This window comes from Pezoporus flaviventris, unplaced genomic scaffold (genome assembly GCF_033815535.1).
Source record: "Pezoporus flaviventris isolate CSIRO_AGI_PZ_B2104156 unplaced genomic scaffold, CSIRO_AGI_Pfla_v1 ptg000023l, whole genome shotgun sequence".
Classification (NCBI taxonomy): Eukaryota; Metazoa; Chordata; class Aves; order Psittaciformes; family Psittacidae; genus Pezoporus; species Pezoporus flaviventris.
The window spans coordinates 87869-108941 of NW_026892571.1; the positions used below are offsets into that span (position 1 = coordinate 87869).

At 51.1% G+C, this 21073-nt stretch overlaps 1 long non-coding RNA gene across 1 annotated transcript in view; it reads right to left on the minus strand.

The window, feature by feature from the left end:
• Positions 1-421: 421 nt before the first annotated feature.
• Positions 422-21073, minus strand: part of LOC133270836 (uncharacterized) — a 303762-nt gene continuing 283110 nt past the window's right edge. Inside the window, exon 3 of the long non-coding RNA XR_009743934.1 lies at positions 422-535. This is a non-coding gene — a long non-coding RNA (uncharacterized LOC133270836). The remainder of the gene's footprint in view (positions 536-21073) is intronic.

Consider the following 21073-nt stretch of genomic DNA (forward strand, 5'->3'; position numbering starts at 1 on the left):
AGAGTTCTGAAGGCTCTGAATGGCCTTTGGGTATCCTTGGGACCTGCCTGCTGATTGTGATGGGGATCAGCATGTTGGCACACACACAGGCTGTGTTCTACCCACAACCATTTTGTCTGATTTCAAAAGTTAAGCAGAGTCAGGTTTGGGTCTTGTCTGGGGTTAGACAACAGTATAGGGGGACCAAGAGATTTTCCCCAAGGCTGGAGAGTCATGAGTGGCAGGGTGTGTGGGACAGTATGGGCAAGTATCTAGTCCACTGGGCCCCTCCAGTGCTTTGGAAGCGTCGGAGATGGAAGGCAGCTGTATGGAGTCCCCAGCAACAAGCTGCAGAAACTGCTTAAGGGGACAGTGAATTATTTTAAGCCTGGTGGGGGCATGGCACTTCACGCCACCAGAGCAGAGATGCAACACAGAGATGGACTCATGATCGAGGGGTGGACTTAACAATGGACACTATTGCCCAGGTTATTCACGTGTGTGAACACTGCACACAGTCTCTGCTGCTCTGGAAGACTGTTACAAGAGATGGAGCCTGACATGGACCAGATGGACGCAGCAGCTTTATAGGGACTAGTCCATGCACTAAGATAAGAGTGCACCAAGATAAGAGTGATGGTATATTGAAAATGTGGGATCTGAGCATGACGTGAATGGTATGGAATAAGGGGTGGATAATGTCCTGGGTTCAGCAGTAGCAGTCATGTTTCTCCTCCTTGGTAGCTGGTTCAGTGCAGTGTTTTGACTTTCGGCTCGGGAACAGAGCTGATAGAGGTGTTTTGGTTTGTCCAAGGACTTTGTGAGCCTCATGCTCTGCCAGGGAGGAGGGGAAGCTGGGAGGAAGCAGAGACAGGACACCTGACCCAAACTGACCAAAGAGGTATTCCATACCACAGCACGTCATGCCCAGGATGTAACTGGGAGTGAGCCGGAAGGGCTGGGAGACTGCAGGGTTGGAGGAGGTATCGGTCGGAGCTTGGTCGGGCTTGGGGGGCGAGTTATCGGTCAGTGGGTGGTGAGGTGTTGTATTCTGTTCCCTTGTTATTTCCTTTATCATTATTATCATTGGTGGTAGCAGTAGTGATTTGTGTTATACCTTAGTTACTAAACTGTTCTTATCTCAACCCGTGGGAGTTGCATTCTTTTGATTCTCCTCTCCGTCCCTCCGAGAGCAGGGGGAGGGCAAGAAACGGGGGGAAGTGAGCGAATGAATTACCTGACTGGGTTTAAACCACGACAGATGGTGACACCGTTGCAAAGCTGCTTGTGTGCTGAAGAGGCCCAGCACTAGCTTTCCCTGCTGGTCCTTCTGCTGAGGGAGCATTTGCCACTGTTCATTCTGTGCTGAATGTGTTGCTGCGCTGCCAGCAGAGTGCAGGCTCTGGACTGATTCCATTCAAATGCTTTTCCTGCATGAAAGTGAGCAGTGAAAGCAACGATGGAGGCACCAAAATAAAGGTGATTGTGTGCCGAACAGGTCCAGCACCAGCTTTCAATCCTGGCTCTTCTGCTGTGGGAGCAGAGGTGAAACGTTCGTGCTGTACTCACTGTGCTGCTGGGCAGCTGAGAGAGACCACCTGAGAATTTGGATTCAAATGGACTTTTAGGGATGAAACCGAGGAGAGACTGCAATGATGGTGACACCGTTGCAAAGCTGCTTGTGTGCTGAAGAGGCCCAGCACTAGCTTTCCCTGCTGGTCCTTCTGCTGTGGGAGCAGATGCCACTGTTCATTCTGTGCTGAATGTGTTGCTGCGCAGCAGAGAGCAGGCTCTGGACTGATTTCATTCAAATGCTTTTCCTGCATGAAAGTGGGCAGTGAAAGCAACGATGGAGGCACCAATGTAAAGGTGATTGTGCGCTGAACAGGTCGAGCACGAGCTTTCAGTCCTGGCTCTTCTGCTGTGGGAGCAGAGGCCAAACGTTCGTGCTGTACTCACTGTGCTGCTGGGCAGCTGAGAGAGACCACCTGAGAATTTGGATTCAAATGGACTTTTAGGGATGAAACCGAGGAGAGTCTGCAATGATGGTGACACCGTTGCAAAGCTGCTTGTGTGCTGAAGAAGCCCAGCACTAGCTTTCCCTGCTGATCCTTCTGCTGTGGGAGCAGATGCCACTGTTCATTCTGTGCTGACTGCCTTGCTGCGCAGCAGAGAGCACGCTCTGGACTGATTCCATTCAAATGCTTTTCCTGTATGAATGTGTGCAGTGAATGCAACGATGGAGGCACCAATGTAAAGGTGACTGTGTGCTGAACAGGTCCAGCACCAGCTTTCAGTCCTGGCTCTTCTGCTGTGGGAGCAGAGGCCAAACGTTCGTGCTGTACTCACTGTGCTGCTCGGCCGCTGAGAGAGACAACCTGAGAATTTGGATTCAAATGGACTTTTAGGTATGAAACCGAGGAGAGACTGCAATGATGGTGACACCGTCGCAAAGCTGACTGTGTGCTTGTGTGCTGAAGAGGCCCAGCACTAGCTTTCCCTGCTGGTCCTTCTGCTGTGGGAGCAGATGGCACTGTTCATAATGAGCTGTGTTGCTGCGCAGCCGAGAGCAGCCTCTGGACTGATTCCATTCAAATGCTTTTCCTGTATGAAAGTGAGCAGTGAAAGCAACGATGGAGGCACCAATGTAAAGGTGATTGTGTGCTGAAAAAGTCCAGCACCAGCTTTCAATCCTGGCTCTTCTGCTGTCGGAGCAGAGTGCAAATGTTCGTGCTGTACTCACTGTGCTGCTGGGCAGCTGAGAGAGACCACCTGAGAATTTGGATAAAAATGGACTTTTAGGTATGAAACAGAGGAGAGACTGCAATGATGGTGACACCGTTGCAAAGCTGCTTGTGTGCTGAAGAGGCCCAGGACTAGCTTTCCCTGCTGGTCCTTCTGCTGTGGGAGCAGATGCCACTGTTCATTCTGTGCTGTGTTGCTGCCAGCAGGGAGCAGGCTCTGGACTGATTCCATTCAAATGCTTTTCCTGTATGAAAGTGAGCAGTGAAATCAGCGATGGAGGCACCAATGTAAAGGTGATTGTGTGCTGAACAGGTCCAGCACCAGCTTTCAATCCTGGCTCTTCTGCTGTGGGAGCAGAGGCCAAGCATTGGTGCTGTACTCACTGTGCTTCTCGGCAGCTGAGAGAGACCACCTGAGAATTTGGATTCAAATGGACTTTTAGGTATGAAACCGAGGAGAGACTGCAATGATGGTGACACCGTTGCAAAGCTGACTGTGTGCTGAAGAGGCCCAGCACTATCTTTCCCTGATGGTCCTTCTGCCGTGGGAGCAGATGCCACTGTTCATTCTGAGCTGTGTTGCTGCGCAGCCGTGAGCAGCCTCTGGACTGATTCCATTCAAATGCTTTTCCTGTATGAAAGGGAGCAGTGAAAGCAACGATGAAGGCACCAATGTAAAGGTTTTTGTGTGCTGAACATGTCGAGCACCAGCTTTCAGTCCTGGCTCTTCTGCTGTGGGAGCAGAGGCAAAACGTTCGTGCTGTACTCACTGTGCTGCTGGGCAGCTGAGAGTCACCACCTGAGAATTTGGATTCAAATGGACTTTTAGGTATGAAACCGAGGAGAGACTGCAATGATGGTGACACCGTTGCAAAGCTGCTTGTGTGCTGAAGAGGCCCAGCACTAGCTTTCCCTGCTGGTCCTTCTGCCGTGGGAGCAGATGCCACTGATCATTCCGAGCTGTGTTGCGGCGCATCCGAGATCAGCCTCTGGACTGATTCCATTCAAATGCTTTTCCTGTATGAAAGTGAGCAGTGAAAGCAACGATGGAGGCACCAATGTAAAGGTTTTTGTGTGCTGAACATGTCGAGCACCAGCTTTCAGTCCTGGCTCTTCTGCTGTGGGAGCAGAGGCCAAACGTTTGTGCTGTACTCACTGTGCTTCTCGGCAGCTGAGAGAGACCACCTGAGAATTTGGATTCAAATGGACTTTTAGGTATGAAACCGAGGAGAGACTGCAATGATGGTGACACCGTTGCAAAGCTCTTGTGTGCTGAAGAGGCCCAGCACTAGCTTTCCCTGCTGGTCCTTCTGCTGTGGGAGCAGATGCCACTGTTCATTCAGCGCTGACTGTGTTGCTGCGCAGCAGAGAGAAGCCTCTGGACTGATTCCATTCAAATGCTTTTCCTGCATGAAAGTGAGCAGTGAAAGCAACGATGGAGGCACCGATGTAAAGGTGATTGTGTGCTGAACAGGTCCAGCACCAGCTTTCAGTCCTGGCTCTTCTGCTGTGGGAGCAGAGGCCAAACGTTTGTGCTGTACTCACTGTGCTGCTCGGCAGCTGAGAGAGACCACCTGAGAATTTGGATTCAAATGGACTTTTAGGTATGAAACCGAGGAGTGACAGCAATGATGGTGACACCTTCGCAAAGCTGACTGTGTGCTGAAGAGGCCCAGCACTAGCTTTCCCTGCTGGTCCTTCTGCCGTGGGAGCAGATGCCACTGTTCATTCTGAGCAGTGTTGCGGCGCATCCGAGATCAGCCTCTGGACTGATTCCGTTCAAATGCTTTTCCTGTATGAAAGTGAGCAGTGAAAGCAACGATGGAGGCACCAATGTAAAGGTTTTTGTGTGCTGAACATGTTGAGCACCAGCTTTCAGTCCTGGCTCTTCTGCTGTGGGAACAGAGGCCAAACGTTCGTGCTGTACTCACTGTGCTGCTGGGCAGCTGAGAGTCACCACCTGAGAATTTGGATTCAAATGGACTTTTAGGTATGAAACCGAGGAGAGACTGCAATGATGGTGACACCGTTGCAAAGCTGCTTGTGTGCTGAAGAGGCCCAGCACTAGCTTTCCCTGCTGGTCCTTCTGCCGTGGGAGCAGATGCCACTGTTCATTCTGTGCTGAATGTGTTGCTGGGCTGCCAGCAGAGAGCAGGCTCTGGACTGATTCCATTCAAATGCTTTTCCTGCATGAAAGTGAGCAGTGAAATCAGCGATGGAGGCACCGATGTAAAGGTGATTGTGTGCTGAACAGGTCCAGCACCAGCTTTCAATCCTGGCTCTTCTGCTGTGGGAGCAGAGGCCAAACGTTCGTGCTGTACTCACTGTGCTGCTGGGCAGCTGAGAGAGACCACCTGAGAATTTGGATTCAAATGGACTTTTAGGTATGAAACTGAGGAGAGACTGCAATGATGGTGACACCGTTGCAAAGCTGCTTGTGTGCTGAAGAGGCCCAGCCCTAGCTTTCCCTGCTGGTCCTTCTGCTGTGGGAGCAGATGCCACTGTTCATTCTGTGCTGACTGTGTTGCTGCGCAGCAGCGAGCAGGCTCTGGACTGATTCCATTCAAATGCTTTTCCTGCATGAAGGTGAGCAGTGAAAGCAACGATGGAGGCACCGATGTAAAGGTGATTGTGTGCTGAACAGGTCGAGCACCAGCTTTCAGTCCTGGCTCTTCTGCTGTGGGAGCAGAGGCCAAACGTTCGTGCTGTACTCACTGTGCTGCTCGGCAGCTGAGAGAGACCACCTGAGAATTTGGATTCAAATGGACTTTTAGGTATGAAACCGAAGAGAGGCTGCAATTATGGTGACACCGTTGCAAAGCTGACTGTGTGCTGAAGAGGCCCAGCACTAGCTTTCCCTGCTGGTCCTTCTGCCGTGGGAGCAGATGCCACTGTTCATTCTGAGCTGTGTTGCTGCGCAGCCGAGAGCAGCCTCTGGACTGATTCAATTCAAATGTTTTCCTGTATGCAAGTGAGCAGTGAAAGCAACGATGGAGGCACCAATGTAAAGGTTTTTGTGTGCTGAACATGTCGAGCACCAGCTTTCAGTCCTGGCTCTTCTGCTGTGGGAGCAGAGGCCAAACGTTCGTGCTGTACTCACTGTGCTGCTGGACAGCAGAGAGTCACCACCTGAGAATTTGGATTCAAATCGACTTTAGGTATGAAACCGAGGAGAGACTGCAATGATGGTGACACCGTTGCAAAGCTGACTGTGTGCTGGAGAGGCACAGCACTAGCTTTCCCTGCTGGTCCTTCTGCCGTGGGAGCAGATGCCACTGTTCATTCTGAGCTGACTGTGTTGCTGCGCAGCAGAGAGCAGCCTCTGGACTGATTCCATTCAAATGCTTTTCCTGTATGAAAGTGAGCAGTGAAAGCAACGATGGAGGCACCAATGTAAAGGTTTTTGTGTGCTGAACATGTCGAGCACCAGCTTTCAGTCCTGGCTCTTCTGCTGTGGGAGCAGAGGCCAAACGTTTGTGCTGTACTCACTGTGCTTCTCGGCAGCTGAGAGAGACCCCCTGAGAATTTGGATTCGAATGGACTTTTAGGTATGAAACCGAGGAGAGACTGCAATGATGGTGACACCGTTGCAAAGCTGACTGTGTGCTGGAGAGGCCCAGCACTAGCTTTCCCTGCTGGTCCTTCTGCCATGGGAGCAGATGCCACTGTTCATTCTGAGCTGTGTTGCTGCGCAGCCGAGAGCAGCCTCTGGACTGATTCCATTCAAATGCTTTTCCTGCATGAAAGTGAGCAGTGAAAGCAACGATGGAGGCACCAATGTATAGGTGATTGTGTGCTTAACAGGTCGATCACCAGCTTTCAGTCCTGGCTCTTCTGCTGTGGGAGCAGAGGCCAAACGTTCGTGCTGTACTCACTGTGCTGCTGGACAGCAGAGAGTCACCACCTGAGAATTTGGATTCAAATCGACTTTAGGTATGAAACCGAGGAGAGACTGCAATGATGGTGACACCGTTGCAAAGCTGACTGTGTGCTGGAGAGGCCCAGCACTAGCTTTCCCTGCTGTACCTTCTGCCGTGGGAGCAGATGCCACTGTTAATTCTGAGCTGACTGTGTTGCTGCGCAGCCGAGAGCAGCCTCTGGACTGATTCCATTCAAATGCTTTTCCTGCATGAAAGTGAGCAGTGAAAGCAACGATGGAGGCACCGATGTAAAGGTGATTGTGTGCTGAACAGGTCCAGCACCAGCTTTCTGTCCTGGCTCTTCTGCTGTGGGAGCAGAGGCCAAACGTTCGTGCTGTACTCACTGTGCTGCTGGGCAGCTGAGAGTCACCACCTGAGAGTTTGGATTCAAATCGACTTTTAGGTATGAAACCGAGGAGAGACTGCAATGATGGTGACACCGTTGCAAAGCTGACTGTGTGCTGACGAGGCCCAGCACGAGCTTTCCCTGCTGGTCCTTCTGCTGTGGGAGCAGATGCCACTGTTCATTCTGAGCTGTGTTGCTGCGCAGCCGAGAGCAGCCTCTGGACTGATTCCATTCAAATGCTTTTCCTGTATGAAAGTGAGCAGTGAAAGCAACGATGGAGGCACCAATGTAAAGGTTTTTGTGTGCTGAACATGTCGAGCACCAGCTTTCAGTCCCGGCTCTTCTGCTGTGGGAGCAGAGGCCAAACATTCGTGCTGTACTCACTGTGCTGGTGGACAGCAGAGAGTCACCACCTGAGAATTTGGATTCAAATCGACTTTAGGTATGAAACCGAGGAGAGACTGCAATGATGGTGACGCCGTTGCAAAGCTGACTGTGTGCTGGAGAGGCACAGCACTAGCTTTCCCTGCTGGTCCTTCTGCCGTGGGAGCAGATGCCACTGTTCATTCTGTGCTGACTGTGTTGCTGCGCAGCAGAGAGCAGCCTCTGGACTGATTCCATTCAAATGCTTTTCCTGTATGCAAGTGAGCAGTGAAAGCAACGATGGAGGCACCAATGTAAAGGTTTTTGTGTGCTGAACAGGTCGATCACCAGCTTTCAGTCCTGGCTCTTCTGCTGTGGGAGCAGAGGCCAAACGTTTGTGCTGTACTCACTGTGCTTCTCGGCAGCTGAGAGAGACCAGCTGAGAATTTGGATTCAAATGGACTTTTAGGTATGAAACCGAGGAGAGACTGCAATGATGGTGACACCGTTGCAAAGCTGCTTGTGTGCTGAAGAGGCCCATCACTAGCTTTCCCTGCTGGTCCTTCTGCTGTGGGAGCAGATGCCACTGTTCATTCTGTGCTGACTGTGTTGCTGCGCAGCAGCGAGCAGGCTCTGGACTGATTCCATTCAAATGCTTTTCCTGCATGAAAGTGAGCAGTGAAAGCAACGATGGAGGCACCGATGTAAAGGTGATTGTGTGCTGAACAGGTCCAGCACCAGCTTTCTGTCCTGGCTCTTCTGCTGTGGGAGCAGAGGCCAAACGTTCGTGCTGTACTCACTGTCCTGCTGGGCAGCTGAGAGTCACCACCTGAGAATTTGGATTCAAATGGACTTTTAGGTATGAAACCGAGGAGAGACTGCAATGATGGTGACACCTTTGCAAAGCTGCTTGTGTGCTGAAGAGGCCCAGCACTAGCTTTCCCTGCTGGTCCTTCTGCTGTGGGAGCAGATGCCACTGTTCATTCTGTGCTGACTGTGTTGCTGCGCAGCAGCGAGCAGGCTCTGGACTGATTTAATTCAAATGCTTTTCCTGCATGAATATGAGCAGTGAAAGCAACGATGGTGGCACCGATGTAAAGGATATTGTGTGCTGAACAGGTCCAGCACCAGCTTTCAGTCCTGGCTCTTCTGCTGTGGGAGCAGAGGCCAAACGGTCGTGCTGTACTCACTGTGCTTCTCGGCAGCCTAGAGAGACAACCTGAGAATTTGGATTCATATGGTCTTTTAGGTATGAAACCGAGGAGAGACTGCAATGATGGTGACACCGTCGCAAAGCTGACTGTGTGCTGACGAGGCCCAGCACGAGCTTTCCCTGCTGGTCCTTCTGCTGTGGGAGCAGATGCCACTGTTCATTCTGAGCTGTGTTGCTGCGCAGCCGAGAGCAGCCTCTGGACTGATTCCATTCAAATGCTTTTCCTGTATGAAAGTGAGCAGTGAAAGCAACGATGGAGGCACCGATGTAAAGGTTTTTGTGTGCTGAACATGTCGAGCACCAGCTTTCAGTCCTGGCTCTTCTGCTGTGGGAGCAGAGGCCAAATGTTCGTGCTATACCCACTGTGCTGCTGGACAGCAGAGAGTCACCACCTGAGAATTTGGATTCAAATCGACTTTAGGTATGAAACCGAGGAGAGACTGCAATGATGGTGACACCGTTGCAAAGCTGACTGTGTGCTGGAGAGGCACAGCACTAGCTTTCCCTGCTGGTCCTTCTGCCGTGGGAGCAGATGCCACTGTTCATTCTGTGCTGACTGTGTTGCTGCGCAGCCGAGAGCAGCCTCTGGACTGATTCCATTCAAATGCTTTTCCTGCATGAAAGTGAGCAGTGAAAGCAACGATGGAGGCACCAATGTAAAGGTTTTTGTGTGCTGAACATGTCGAGCACCAGCTTTCAGTCCTGGCTCTTCTGCTGTGGGAGCAGAGGCCAAACGTTCGTGCTGTACTCACTGTGCTGCTGGGCAGCTGAGAGTCACCACCTGAGAATTTGGATTCAAATCGACTTTTAGGTATGAAACCGAGGAGAGACTGCAATGATGGTGACACCGTTGCAAAGCTGCTTGTGTGCTGAAGAGGCCCAGCACTAGCTTTCCCTGCTGGTCCTTCTGCTGTGGGAGCAGATGCCACTGTTCATTCTGTGCTGACTGTGTTGCTGCGCTGCCAGCAGAGATCAGGCTCTGGACTGATTCCATTCAAATGCTTTTCCTGCATGAAAGTGAGCAGTGAAAGCAACGATGGAGGCACCAATGTAAAGGTGATTGTGTGCTGAACAGGTCCAGCACCAGCTTTCAATCCTAGGTCTTCCGCTGTGGGAGCAGAAGCCAAACGTTCGTGCTGTACTCACTGTGCTGCTGGGCAGCTGAGAGAGACCACCTGAGAATTTGGATTCAAATGGACTTTTAGGTATGAAACCGAGGAGAGTCTGCAATGATGGTGACACCGTTGCAAAGCTGCTTGTGTGCTGAAGAAGCGCAGCACTAGATTTCCCTGCTGATTCTTCTCAGTGGGAGCAGATGCCACTGTTCATTCTGTGCTGAATGTGTTGCTGCGCAGCAGAGAGAAGCCTCTGGACTGATTCCATTCAAATGCTTTTCCTGTATGAATGTGTGCAGTGAAAGCAACGATGGAGGCACCAATGTAAAGGTTTTTGTGTGCTGAACAGGTCGAGCACCAGCTTTCAATCCTGGCTCTTCTGCTGTGGGAGCAGAGGCCAAACGTTCGTGCTGTACTCACTGTGCTGCTCGGCAGCTGAGAGAGACCACCTGAGAATTTGGATTCAAATGGACTTTTAGGTATGAAACCGAGGAGAGACTGCAATGATGGTGACACTGTCGCAAAGCTGCTTGTGTGCTGAAGAGGCCCAGCACTTGCTTTCCCTGCTGGTCCTTCTGCCGTGGGAGCAGATGCCACTGTTCATTCTGAGCTGTGGAGCTGCGCAGTAGAGAGCAGGCTCTGGACTGATTCCATTCAAATGCTTTTCCTGTATGAAAGGGAGCAGTGAAAGCAACGATGGAGGCACCAATGTAAAGGTGACTGTGCGCTGAACATGTCGAGCACCAGCTTTCAATCCTGGCGCTTCTGCTGTGGGAACAGAGGCCAAACGTTCGTGCTGTACTCACTGTGCTGCTCGGCAGATGAGAGAGACAACCTGAGAATTTGGATTCAAATGGACTTTTAGGTATGAAACCGAGGAGAGACTGCAATGATGGTGACAGCGTTGCAAAGCTGCTTGTGTGCTGAAGAGGCCCAGCACTAGCTTTCCCTGCTGGTCCTTCTACTGTGGGAGCAGATGCCTCTGTTCATTCTGTGCTGACTGTGTTGCTGCGCAGCAGGGAGCAGGCTCTGGACTGATTCCATTCAAATGCTTTTCCTGCATGAAAGTGAGCAGTGAAAGCAACGATGGAGGCACCGATGTAAGGGGGTTTGTGTGCTGAACATGTCCAGCACCAGCTTTCAGTCCTGGCTTTTCTGCTGTGGGAGCAGAGGCCAAACGTTCGTGCTGTACTCACTGTGCTGCTGGGCAGCTGAGAGAGACCACCTGAGAATTTGGATTCAAATGGACTTTTAGGTATGAAACCGAGGAGTGACAGCAATGATGGTGACACCTTCGCAAAGCTGCTTGTGTGCTGAAGAGGCCCAGCACTAGCTTTCCCTGCTGGTCCTTCTGCTGTGGGAGCAGATGCCACTGTTCATTCTGTGCTGACTGTGTTGCTGCGCAGCAGCGAGCAGGCTCTGGACTGATTCCATTCAAATGCTTCTCCTGCATGAATATGAGCAGTGAAAGCAACGATGGAGGCACCGATGTAAAGGTGATTGTGTGCTGAACAGGTCCAGCACCAGCTTTCAGTCCTGGCTCTTCTGCTGTGGGAGCAGAGGCCAAACGTTCGTGCTGTACTCACTGTGCTGCTCGGCAGCTGAGAGAGACAACCTGAGAATTTGGATTCAAATGGACTTTTAGGTATGAAACCGAGGAGAGACTGCAATGATGGTGACACCGTTGCAAAGCTGACTGTGTGCTGAAGAGGCCCAGCACTAGCTTTCCCTGCTGGTCCTTCTGCCGTGGGAGCAGATGCCACTGTTCATTCTGAGCTGTGTTGCTGCGCAGCCGAGAGCAGCCTCTGGACTGATTCCATTCAAATGCTTTTCCTGTATGAAAGGGAGCAGTGAAAGCAACGATGGAGGCACCAATGTAAAGGTTTTTGTGTGCTGAACATGTCGAGCACCAGCTTTCAGTCCTGGCTCTTCTGCTGTGGGAACAGAGGCCAAACGTTCGTGCTGTACTCACTGTGCTGCTCGGCAGCTGAGAGAGACCACCTGAGAATTTGGATTCAAATGGACTTTTAGGTATGAAACCGAGGAGTGACAGCAATGATGGTGACACCTTCGCAAAGCTGACTGTGTGCTGAAGAGGCCCAGCACTAGCTTTCCCTGCTGGTCCTTCTGCCGTGGGAGCAGATACCACTGTTCATTCTGAGCTGTGTTGCTGCGCAGTAGAGAGCAGGCTCTGGACTGATTCCATTCAAATGCTTTTCCTGCATGAAAGTGAGCAGTGAAAACAACGATGGAGGCACCAATGTAAAGGTTTTTGTGTGCTGAACATGTCGAGCAACAGCTTTCAATCCTGGCTCTTCTGCTGTGGGAGCAGAGGCCAAACGTTCGTGCTGTACTCACTGTGGTGCTGGGCAGCTGTGAGTCACCACCTGTGAATTTGGATTCAAATCGACTTTTAGGTATGAAACCGAGGAGAGACTGCAATGATGTTGACAGCGTTGCAAAGCTGCTTGTGTGCTGAAGATGCCCAGCACTAGCTTTCCCTGCTGGTCCTTCTGCTGTGGGAGCAGATGCCACTGTTCATTCTGTGCTGACTGTGTTGCTGCGCAGCAGCGAGCAGGCTCTGGACTGATTCCATTCAAATGCTTCTCCTGCATGAAATTGAGCAGTGAAAGCAACGATGGAGGCACCGATGTAAAGGTGATTGTGTGCTGAACAGGTCGAGCACCAGCTTTCAGTCCTGGCTCTTCTGCTGTGGGAGCAGAGGCCAAACGTTCGTGCTGTACTCACTGTGCTGCTGGGCAGCTGAGAGAGACAACCTGAGAATTTGGATTCAAATGGACTTAGGTATGAAACCGAGGAGTGACAGCAATGATGGTGACACCTTCGCAAAGCTGACTGTGTGCTGAAGAGGCCCAGCACTAGCTTTCCCTGCTGGTCCTTCTGCCGTGGGAGCAGATGCCACTGTTCATTCTGAGCTGTGTTGCGGCGCGGCCGAGATCAGCCTCTGGACTGATTCCATTCAAATGCTTTTCCTGTATGAAAGTGAGCAGTGAAAGCAACGATGGAGGCACCAATGTAAAGGTTTTTGTGTGCTGAACATGTCGAGCACCAGCTTTCAGTCCTGGCTCTTCTGCTGTGGGAGCAGAGGCCAAACGTTCGTGCTGTACTCACTGTGCTGCTGGGCAGCTGAGAGTCACCACCTGAGAATTTGGATTCAAATGGACTTTTAGGTATGAAACCGAGGAGTGACAGCAATGATGGTGACACCTTCGCAAAGCTGACTGTGTGCTGAAGAGGCCCAGCACTAGCTTTCCCTGCTGGTCCTTCTGCCGTGGGAGCAGATGCCACTGTTCATTCTGTGCTGACTGTGTTGCTGCGCAGCAGAGAGCAGGCTCTGGACTGATTCCATTCAAATGCTTTTCCTGCATGAAAGTGAGCAGTGAAAGCAACGATGGAGGCACCAACTTAAAGGTTTTTGTGTGCTGAACATGTCGAGCACCAGCTTTCAGTCCTGGCTCTTCTGCTGTGGGAGCAGAGGCCAAACGTTCGTGCTGTCTCACTGTGCTGCTGGGCAGCTGAGAGTCACCACCTGAGAATTTGGATTCAAATGGACTTTTAGGTATGAAACCGAGGAGAGACTGCAATGATGGTGACACCATTGCAAAGCTGCTTGTGTCCTGAAGAGGCCCAGCACTAGCTTTCCCTGCTGGTCCTTCTGCTGTGGGAGCAGATGCCACTGTTCATTCTGTGCTGACTGTGTTGCTGCGCTGCCGGCAGAGAGCAGGCTCTGGACTGATTCCATTCAAATGCTTTTCCTGCATGAAAGTGAGCAGTGAAAGCAACGATGGAGGCACCGATGTAAAGGTTTTTGTGTGCTGAACATGTCGAGCACCAGCTTTCAGTCCTGGCTCTTCTGCTATGGGAGCAGAGGCCAAACGTTCGTGCTGTACTCACTGTGCTGCTGGGCAGCTAACAGAGTCCACCTGAGAATTTGGATTCAAATGGACTTTTAGGTATGAAACCGAGGAGTGACAGCAATGATGGTGACACCGTTGCAAAGCTGACTGTGTGCTGAAGAGGCCCAGCACTAGCTTTCCCTGCTGGTCCTTCTGCCGTGGGAGCAGATGCCACTGTTCATTCTGTGCTGACTGTGTTGCTGCGCAACAGCGAGCAGGCTCTGGACTGATTCCATTCAAATGCTTTTCCTGCATGAAAGTGAGCAGTGAAAGCAACGATGGAGGCACCAATGTAAAGGTGATTGTGTGCTGAACAGGTCCAGCACCAGCTTTCAGTCCTGGCTTTTCTGCTGTGGGAGCAGAGGCCAAACGTTCGTGCTGTACTCACTATGCTGCTCGGCAGCTGAGAGAGACAACCTGAGAATTTGGATTCAAATGGACTTTTAGGTATGAAACCGAGGAGTGACAGCAATGATGGTGACACCTTCGCAAAGCTGACTGTGTGCTGAAGAGGCCCAGCACTAGCTTTCCCTGCTGGTCCTTCTGCCGTGGGAGCAGATGCCACTGTTCATTCTGAGCTGTGTTGCGGCGCAGCCGAGATCAGCCTCTGGACTGATTCCATTCAAATGCTTTTCCTGCATGAAAGTGAGCAGTGAAAGCAACGATGAAGGCACCAATGTAAAGGTTTTTGTGTGCTGAACATGTCGAGCACCAGCTTTCAGTCCTTGCTCTTCTGCTGTGGGAGCAGAGGCCAAACGTTCGTGCTGTACTCACTGTGCTGCTGGGCAGCTGAGAGTTACCACCTGAGAATTTGGATTCAAATCGACTTTTAGGTATGAAACCAAGGAGTGACAGCAATGATGGTGACACCGTCGCAAAGCTGACTGTGTGCTGGAGAGGCACAGCACTAGCTTTCCCTGTTGGTCCTTCTGCCGTGTGAGCAGATGCCACTGTTCATTCTGTGCTGACTGTGTTGCTGCGCAGCCGAGATCAGCCTCTGGACTGATTCCTTTCAAATGCTTTTCCTGTATGAAAGTGAGCAGTGAAAGCAACGATGGAGGCACCAATGTAAAGGTTTTTTTGTGCTGAATATGTCGATCACCAGCTTTCAGTCCTGGCTCTTCTGCTGTGGGAGCAGAGGCCAAACGTTCGTGCTGTACTCACTGTGCTGCTGGGCAGCTGAGAGACACCACCTGAGAATTTGGATTCAAATGGACTTTTAGGTATGAAACCGAGGAGAGACTGCAATGATGGTGACACCGTTGCAAAGCTGCTTGTGTGCTGAAGAAGCCCAGTACTAGCTTTCCCTGCTGGTCCTTCTGCTGTGCGAGCAGATGTCACTGTTCATTCTGTGCTGACTGTGTTGATGCGCAGCACAGAGCACGCTCTGGACTGATTCCATTCAAATGCTTTTCCTGTATGAATGTGAGCCGTGAAAGGAACGATGGAGGCACCAATGTAAAGGTGATTGTGTGCTGAACAGGTCTAGCACCAGCTTTCAATCCTAGCTCTTCTGCTGTGGGAGCAGAAGCCAAATGTTCGTGCAGTTCTCACAGTGCTGCTGGGCAGCTGACAGAGAACACCTGAGAATTTGGATTCAAATGGACTTTTAGGTATGAAACCGAGGAGAGACTGCAATGATGGTGACACCGTTGCAAAGCTGCTTGTGTGCTGAAGAGGCCTAGCACTAGCTTTCCTTGCTGGTCCTTCTGCTGTGGGAGCAGATGCCACTTTTCATTCTGTGCTGTGTTGCTGCGCAGCCGAGATCAGACTCTGGACTGATTCCATTCAAATGCTTTTCCTGTATGAAAGTGAGCAGTGAAAGCAACGATGGAGGCACCAATGTAAAGGTGATTGTGTGCTGAACAGGTCCAGCACCAGCTTTCAATCCTGGCTCTTCTGCTGTGGGAGCAGAGTACAAATGTTTGTGCTGTACTCACTGTGCTGCTGGGCAGCTGAGAGAGACCACCTGAGAATTTGGATTCAAATGGACTTTTAGGTATGAAACCGAGGAGAGACAGCAATGATGGTGACACCGTTGCAAAGCTGACTGTGTGCTGGAGAGTCAGAGCACTAGCTTTCCCTGCTGGTCCTTCTGCCGTGGGAGCAGATGCCACTGTTCATTCTGAGCTGTATTGCTGCGCAGCCGAGATCAGCCTCTGAACTGATTCCATTCAAATGCTTTTCCTGTATGAATGTGAGCAGTGAAAGCAACGATGGAGGCACCAATGTAAAGGTTTTTGTGTGCTGAACATGTCGAGCACCAGCTTTCAGTCCTGGCTCTTCTGCTGTGGGAGCAGAGGCCAAACGTTCGTGCTGGACTCACTGTGCTGCTGGGCAGCTGACCGAGAACACATGAGAATTTGGATTCAAATGGACTATTAGTTATAAAACCGAGGAGTGACAGCAATGATGGTGACACCGTTGCAAAGCTGACTGTGTGCTGAAGAGGCCCAGCACTAGCTTTCCCTGCTGGTCCTTCTGCCGTGGGAGCAGATGCCACTGTTCATTCTGTGCTGACTGTGTTGCTGCGCAACAGCGAGCAGGCTCTGGACTGATTCCATTCAAATGCTTTTCCTGCATGAAAGTGAGCAGTGAAAGCAACGATGGAGGCACCAATGTAAAGGTGATTGTGTGCTGAACAGGTCCAGCACCAGCTTTCAGTCCTGGCTTTTCTGCTGTGGGAGCAGAGGCCAAACGTTCGTGCTGTACTCACTATGCTGCTCGGCAGCTGAGAGAGACAACCTGAGAATTTGGATTCAAATGGACTTTTAGGTATGAAACCGAGGAGTGACAGCAATGATGGTGACACCTTCGCAAAGCTGACTGTGTGCTGAAGAGGCCCAGCACTAGCTTTCCCTGCTGGTCCTTCTGCCGTGGGAGCAGATGCCACTGTTCATTCTGAGCTGTGTTGCGGCGCAGCCGAGATCAGCCTCTGGACTGATTCCATTCAAATGCTTTTCCTGCATGAAAGTGAGCAGTGAAAGCAACGATGAAGGCACCAATGTAAAGGTTTTTGTGTGCTGAACATGTCGAGCACCAGCTTTCAGTCCTTGCTCTTCTGCTGTGGGAGCAGAGGCCAAACGTTCGTGCTGTACTCACTGTGCTGCTGGGCAGCTGAGAGTTACCACCTGAGAATTTGGATTCAAATCGACTTTTAGGTATGAAACCAAGGAGTGACAGCAATGATGGTGACACCGTCGCAAAGCTGACTGTGTGCTGGAGAGGCACAGCACTAGCTTTCCCTGTTGGTCCTTCTGCCGTGTGAGCAGATGCCACTGTTCATTCTGTGCTGACTGTGTTGCTGCGCAGCCGAGATCAGCCTCTGGACTGATTCCTTTCAAATGCTTTTCCTGTATGAAAGTGAGCAGTGAAAGCAACGATGGAGGCACCAATGTAAAGGTTTTTTTGTGCTGAATATGTCGATCACCAGCTTTCAGTCCTGGCTCTTCTGCTGTGGGAGCAGAGGCCAAACGTTCGTGCTGTACTCACTGTGCTGCTGGGCAGCTGAGAGACACCACCTGAGAATTTGGATTCAAATGGACTTTTAGGTATGAAACCGAGGAGAGACTGCAATGATGGTGACACCGTTGCAAAGCTGCTTGTGTGCTGAAGAAGCCCAGTACTAGCTTTCCCTGCTGGTCCTTCTGCTGTGCGAGCAGATGTCACTGTTCATTCTGTGCTGACTGTGTTGATGCGCAGCACAGAGCACGCTCTGGACTGATTCCATTCAAATGCTTTTCCTGTATGAATGTGAGCCGTGAAAGGAACGATGGAGGCACCAATGTAAAGGTGATTGTGTGCTGAACAGGTCTAGCACCAGCTTTCAATCCTAGCTCTTCTGCTGTGGGAGCAGAAGCCAAATGTTCGTGCAGTTCTCACAGTGCTGCTGGGCAGCTGACAGAGAACACCTGAGAATTTGGATTCAAATGGACTTTTAGGTATGAAACCGAGGAGAGACTGCAATGATGGTGACACCGTTGCAAAGCTGCTTGTGTGCTGAAGAGGCCTAGCACTAGCTTTCCTTGCTGGTCCTTCTGCTGTGGGAGCAGATGCCACTTTTCATTCTGTGCTGTGTTGCTGCGCAGCCGAGATCAGACTCTGGACTGATTCCATTCAAATGCTTTTCCTGTATGAAAGTGAGCAGTGAAAGCAACGATGGAGGCACCAATGTAAAGGTGATTGTGTGCTGAACAGGTCCAGCACCAGCTTTCAATCCTGGCTCTTCTGCTGTGGGAGCAGAGTACAAATGTTTGTGCTGTACTCACTGTGCTGCTGGGCAGCTGAGAGAGACCACCTGAGAATTTGGATTCAAATGGACTTTTAGGTATGAAACCGAGGAGAGACAGCAATGATGGTGACACCGTTGCAAAGCTGACTGTGTGCTGGAGAGTCAGAGCACTAGCTTTCCCTGCTGGTCCTTCTGCCGTGGGAGCAGATGCCACTGTTCATTCTGAGCTGTATTGCTGCGCAGCCGAGATCAGCCTCTGAACTGATTCCATTCAAATGCTTTTCCTGTATGAATGTGAGCAGTGAAAGCAACGATGGAGGCACCAATGTAAAGGTTTTTGTGTGCTGAACATGTCGAGCACCAGCTTTCAGTCCTGGCTCTTCTGCTGTGGGAGCAGAGGCCAAACGTTCGTGCTGGACTCACTGTGCTGCTGGGCAGCTGACCGAGAACACATGAGAATTTGGATTCAAATGGACTATTAGTTATAAAACCGAGGAGTGACAGCAATGATGGTGACACCGTTGCAAAGCTGCTTGTGTGCTGAAGAAGCCCAGCACTAGCTTTCCCTGCTGATCCTTCTCCGTGGGAGCAGATGCCACTGTTCATTCTGCGCTGACTGCGTTGCTGCGCAGCAGAGAGCAGGCTCTGGACTGATTCCATTCAAATGCTTTTCCTGTATGAAAGTGAGCAGTGAAAGCAACGATGGAGGCACCAATGTAAAGGTTTTTGTGTGCTGAACATGTCGAGCACCAGCTTTCAGTCCTGGTCCTTCTGCCGTGGGAGCAGATGCCACTGTTCTTTCTGTGCTGACTGTGTTGCTGCCCAGCAGCGAGCAGGCTCTGGACTGATTCCATTCAAATGCTTTTCCTGTATGAATGTGAGCAGTGAAAGCAACGTTGGTGGCACCAATGTAAAGGTTTTTGTGTGCTGAACATGTCGAGCACCAGCTTTCAGTCCTGGCTCTTCTGCTGTGGGAGCAGAGGCCAAACGTTCGTGCTGTACTCACTGTGCTGCTGGGCAGCTGAGAGACACCACCTGAGAATTTGGATTCAAATGGACTTTTAGGTATGAAACCGAGGAGAGACTGCAATGATGGTGACCCCGTTGCAAAGCTGCTTGTGTGCTGAAGAGGCCCAGCACTAGCTTTCCCTGCTGGTCCTTCTGCTGTGGGAGCAGATGCCACTGTTCATTCTGTGCTGTGTCGCTGCGCAGCCGAGATCAGACTCTGGACTGATTCCATTCAAATGCTTTTCCTGCATGGAAGTGAGCAGGGAAAGCAACGATGGAGGCACCGATGTAAAGGTGATTGTGTGCTGAACAGGTCCAGCACCAGCTTTCAGTCCTGGCTCTTCTGCTGTGGGAGCAGAGGCCAAACGTTCGTGCTGTACTCACTGTGCTTCTCGGCAGCTGAGAGAGACAACCTGAGAATTTGGATTCAAATGGACTTTTAGGTATGAAACCGAGGAGAGACTGCAATGATGGTGACACCGTTGCAAAGCTGACTGTGTGCTGAAGAGGCCCAGGAGTAGCTTTCCCTGCTGGTCCTTCTGCCGTGGGAGCAGATGCCACTGTTCATTCTGAGCTGTGTTGCTGCGCAGCCGAGACCAGCCTCTGGACTGATTCCATTCAAATGCTTTTCCTGTATGAAAGTGAGCAGCGAAAGCAACGATGGAGGCACCAATGTAAAGGTTTTTGTGTGCTGAACATGTCGAGCACCAGCTTTCAGTCCTGGCTCTTCTGCTGTGGGAGCAGAGGCCAAACGTTTGTGCTGTACTCACTGTGCTGCTGGACAGCAGAGAGTCACCACCTGAGAATTTGGATTCAAATCGACTTTAGGTATGAAACCGAGGAGAGACTGCAATGATGGTGACACAATGAAAAGCTGACTGTGTGCTGGAGAGGCACAGCACTAGCTTTCCCTGCTGGTCCTTCTGTCGTGGGAGCAGATGCCACTGTTCATTCTGTGCTGACTCTGTTGCTGCGCAGCAGAGAGCAGGCTCTGGACTGATTCCATTCAAATGCTTTTCCTGTATGAAAGTGAGCAGTGAAAGCAACGATGGAGGCACCAATGTAAAGGTTTTTGTGTGCTGAACATGTCGAGTACCAGCTTTCAGTCCTGGCTCTTCTGCTGTGGGAGCAGAGGCCAAACGTTTGTGCTGTACTCACTGTGCTTCTCGGCAGCTGAGAGAGACCACCTGAGAATTTGGATTCGAATGGACTTTTAGGTATGAAACCGAGGAGAGACTGCAATGATGGTGACACCGTTGCAAAACTGACTGTGTGCTGGAGAGGCACAGCACTAGCTTTCCCTGCTGGTCCTTCTGCCATGGGAGCAGATGCCACTGTTCATTCTGAGCTGTGTTGCTGCACAGCCGAGAGCAGCCTCTGGACTGATTCCATTCAAATGCTTTTCCTGCATGAAAGTGAGCAGTGAAAGCAACGATGGAGGCACCAATGCAAACGTGATTGTGTGCTGAACAGGTCCAGCACCAGCTTTCAGTCCTGGCTCTTCTGCTGTGGGAGCAGAGGCCAAACGTTCTTGCTGGACTCACTGTGCTGCTGGGCAGCTGAGAGACACCACCTGAGAATTTGGATTCAAATCGACTTTTAGGTATGAAACCGAGGAGAGACTGCAATGATGGTGACACCGTTGCAAAGCTGCTTGTGTGCTGAAGAGGCCCAGCACTAGCTTTCCCTGCTGGTCCTTCTGCTGTGGGAGCAGATGCCACTGTTCATTCTGTGCTGACTGTGTTGCTGCGCAGCAGCGAGCAGGCTCTTGAGTGATTCCATTCAAATGCTTTTCCTGCATGAATAAGAGCAGTGAAAGCAACGATGGAGGCACCAATGTAAAGGTGATTGTGTGCTGAACAGGTCCAGCACCAGCTTTCAATCCTAGCTCTTCTGCTGTGGGAGCAGAAGCCAAACGTTCGTGCTGTACTCACTGTGCTGCTGGGCAGCTGAGAGAGACCACCTGAGAATTTGGATTCAAATCGACTTTTAAGGATGAAACCGAGGAGAGACTGCAATGATGGTGACACCGTTGCAAAGCTGCCTGTGTGCTGGAGAGGCACAGCACTAGCTTTCCCTGCTGATCCTTCTGCCGTGGGAGCAGATGCCAGTGTTCATTCTGCGCAGACTGCGTTGCTGCGCAGCAGAGAGCAGGCTCTGGACTGATTCCATTCAAATGCTTTTCCTGCATGAAAGTGAGGAGTGAAAGCAACGATGGAGGCACCAATGTAAAGATG